This window comes from Moschus berezovskii, chromosome 11 (assembly GCF_049115385.1).
Source record: "Moschus berezovskii isolate FMDL1 chromosome 11, NW_MosBer_1.0, whole genome shotgun sequence".
Classification (NCBI taxonomy): domain Eukaryota; kingdom Metazoa; phylum Chordata; class Mammalia; order Artiodactyla; family Moschidae; genus Moschus; species Moschus berezovskii.
Genome location: NC_142470.1, coordinates 29,491,866 through 29,495,989, shown reverse-complemented (window position 1 = coordinate 29,495,989; position 4,124 = coordinate 29,491,866). Strand labels below are relative to the sequence as shown.

At 42.8% G+C, this 4,124-nt stretch overlaps 1 pseudogene; it reads right to left on the bottom strand.

The window, feature by feature from the left end:
• Positions 1–3,225: 3,225 nt before the first annotated feature.
• Positions 3,226–3,859, bottom strand: LOC129539509 (elongation factor 1-beta pseudogene; annotated as a pseudogene).
• Positions 3,860–4,124: the final 265 nt, after the last annotated feature.

The window sequence follows — 4,124 nt, the reverse complement described above, 5'->3', positions numbered from 1 at the left end:
TTGGGTTGGCCAAAACTGCTCACTCAGGATTTTTCAAAAGCTGTTACAGAAAAACTCGAATGAACTTTTTGACCAACTCAATACTTTTCATGTCTTATTTAACTTAGAAGAACCCTGTGCATTTTTAGAGAGGAAACTGAGATCTAGAGAGGTTATACAACTTCTACAAGCTCACAGAACAAGTAAGGATGGTTTCAGAACTGAGACTCAGCCACAGGGCCCAGGGACCCACACTCCTCTCCACCACATTCCAAAGACAGCTGCCAACGATGCCACTAACCCCCCCTTACTTGTTAGCAGTTGAAGAACAACGGGTCACATGTTAAGATTCCTGATCAAAAAAGAGATGTGAATCATTTTTGAGCAATTGACTTTCAGGTCCGGAAACTCTAACTTTGACCTTCAAAAATGTTTGAGTCACCCTGTTCAGAGACTACAGCTCTATGTTACCTCAGAGTACAAGCCTCTGCACTTCTATTCTTGGCTGATTCTCAAAGCCAGATGCCTGAGTAGCAATAAATGCAGAAGATACAAAAAAAGATGCTGTCACCCTTCCCTGCTGACACTTTAGGTATTTCAGTTATGAGCAGCGATACATTCTCATTTAAAAGGAGGGAACTAATAGTATTAGTTTTAGTTTTTATAATGCCATAAGAGGCAAATAAGCCAACATGTTTTGTTGTGGAAGAGAATTCTGTTCTGTTTAGTTGCTAAGTCATGTCCAACTCTCTGTGACCCCATGGACTATAGCCCACTAGGCTCCTCTGTCCATGGGATTTTTAAGGCAAGAATTCTGGGATGGGTCGTCATCTCCTCCTTCAGTGGATCTTCCCAACCCAGGGATCAAACTCAGGTCTCCTGTTTGGCAGACAAATTCTTGACCACTGAGCCACCTGGGAAGCCTGGAGGAGAATTATCCAATGTTAATCAGTCCAAAAATGAATGCCTAACATTGCAGGCCCTCCCAGGATAACCCGTTGCGTCCCAATCTTTTCCCTCTACTAGAGGCTGACCTAGTCATTGATTAATCAAGGGCTCATTTTTCATAGATTCCCATTTAGTACCTGGAGCTAATATGATACTTCAGTTAACTACAGAGCACCTAAAATCCTACTCCCTCAAGTGTACATCTACTTTATAAGAGCTGGTGCCTGCTTCTGGAACCTGATTCTCAATCTGGGATGGCTAGATCACATGAAAGGAAGCCAAAGTCAGGCTAGAAGTGAGTCAAGTCAACACACTTGCAGCCAGAGAAGGGTGTGGTCAAAGTAAGAGAACGCACGGAGACTTGCCAAGATGAAGAGGATACTGGTTAGAACAGACAACAGATGCTGGGATACTTTAGGTCAGGAAAGCACATCTCAAGGTATAGTGATGCTGTAGACCCACACTTCTCAAAATTTAATATGCATAAGAATCGCCTGGAGATTTAGCTAAGATGCATATTTGGCCCAGTTGGCTTCAATTCTGCATTTCTAATAACTTCCCAGGGATGCCCAGGCTCCTGGTCTGTAGATGATGCTTTGAGTGACAAAGTTTCAGTACAGAGACAGATGTGTCTCTCTATACTGCGTAGATGTTGGGAGGCATGCCAGTTTCCTAGCAGAAATGAAAAGGCTTTTCAAAGTGAAAAGTGAAAGTCACTCAGTCATGTCTGACTCTTTGCGACCCCATGGACTACAGTCCATGGAATTCTCCAGGCCAGAATACTGGAGTGGGTAGGCTTTCTCTTCTCCAGGGGATCTTCACAACCCAGGGATCAAACCCAGGTCTCCCACACTGCAGGCAGCTGAGCCACAGGGGAAGCCCAAAAAGTGGAGTGGGTAGCCTATCCCTTCTCCAGAGGATCTTCCTGACCCAGGAATCAAAACAGGGTCTCCTGCATTGCAGGTGGATTCTTTACCACCTGAGCTATAACTTTTGAGGGGAACACAATTACAGGACTTTATTCTCAAAGTCAAAGTGTAATTCAGCTGGTTGTAGGTAGTCACCAAATCACTGTTGATTAAAGAACTTTTATGCTGGACCTGGTTCTTGCGCAGCCCTTGGCCCTCTATATAGAGAAGATGCTGGGGAGAACAGTAAGAGCAGGGGCTCTAGAGTCACATAGTGTGCATTCAAGTGGAGTTTCCATTCTCCACTTTCCATTTTGCCTTGGTCAAAGTTTCCTTTTCGGTGAATCTTTCTTTCTTTAGTTATGGAAGTGTCAGTTGCTCAGTTGTGTCTGACTCTTTTCATTCACACGGACTGCAGCCCACCAGGCTCCTCTGTCCATGGAATTCTCCAGGCAAGAATACTGGCATGGGTAGCCATTCCCTTCTCCAGGAGATTTTCCCAAATCATTGATTGAACACGGGTCTCCTGCATTGCATGCAGATTCTTTACCATCAGAGTCAGCAGGGAAGCCCTTCTTTAGCTATAAATCTTGGGAAATAATACATCTGCCATATTAATCAAGGAAGGCTAATCACTTTAAGAAACAAGTTCCAAAATTTAATGGCTTAACATAATAAAACTTTAGTTTTTCTTCCATAACAGTATGATAATGGTATTTGGCAGGTGTTTTTTGTGGCTCTGTTCTCTGTATCTTCAGGGTTCTCTCATTTCAGCCAGTGGACAGGGAAAGGATATGGAGAAGCACACAGGAGGATTTTATGAGACTGGTTTAGAAGCAGCATGCGACAATTCTATGTGTGTTCTACTGACTAGAACTTAGACACTTGGCCCCACTTTGTTTCTGGGGAGGCTGAAAAACATATCTTTGTGGTCATGACAACAAGGAGATGAGTTTGGTGGATGTCTGTCTTACACTTTCTCAACCAAAGGATTAAGTCTCAATGCCCTATGACACCCATGACTTGTAATGAATTAATTTTTCTATGTGTGTAGACTGGAGCCTGCTAAGTACCCTCCTTGATGAAGTTGATAAAATCATCATTCAGATAATTTTCTGCAGTGCTTAAAAAACTTGAAGGTGGCCAGAAGATCAAATGAGACAACATATGTAAATATTCATCAGCTACATAGTGCTATATGAATGAAAGCTGCCACAGAAGAGAAAAATATGTGAATCAGGCTGGAGTGGAGGGAATTCAAAGCATCAATCATCAGAGAGGTACCACTGCACTGTGCAAGACTATTTCTTTTTTCTGCATTTCTTTTGTAATATTTTATCATTTTCTTTTTTTTTTTTTTTGTCTTTCAAACTTTTATTTAGTTTGATTCATGATGGATTTTAGATCTTGTTGAATGCAGCCACATCCATAGACTGTACATACTCGTCAAAAGCAGTGATCTGCTCCTCCAGCATGTCTGTCCTAACTTTGTCATCTTCAACTACACACTGTATTTGAAGTTTTTAAATGCCATACCCAACTGAAACTAGTTTAGAAGAGCCCCAGACCAAGCCGTCTGCTTGAATGCTTCTGACGCACTCCTCTAGTTTTGCCATATCAGTCTCATCATCCCAAGGTTTCACATCTAATAAGATGGAAGACTTGGCAACAAGTGCATGTTTTTTGGCTTTCTTTGACTCATACTGGGCAAGGCGTTCTTCTTTTAGCCTCTTGGCTTCTTCACTTTCCTCCTCCTCATCAGATCCAAAGAGATCAATGTCATCATCATCTTTACTATCTGGAGGTCCACTGTCTGTGGTGTCTTCCACATTAGCAGGGCCATACTTGCCCAAAGCTTTCTTCACTCCTGGCAGGCTGGTCTTTTCCTTCTCATAAGATTTGATGTGATTATACCAACGGAGGGCATGACACAAGTCGGCAGGTGGTGGGCCGGAGACGGCTTCAAATACTGCCACATCTGCTTGCGATGGCATATACCCTTCTATGTAACTCTTGTCTGCCAACTAGTCATTGAGCACCTGGAGGCCAGTGGGGCTTTCCAAGTCTCCAAAACCCACAGCGACAACTAATCTAGAACTGGGAAGCGGTAGAGGAAAAGGGGTGCACAACCGGTCAGCACTGAGCACTAAGAGGAAAAAAGGCCTTTTGTAATATTTTAAACTTCCTGGTTTATCTGATGACCTCTCAACCCTTTTATAAGTCTCCTCCTAGGATCACATTCTCCATAAAGCTTAAATGAAACTTTTCCTCTAGCCCAATATGTTACTA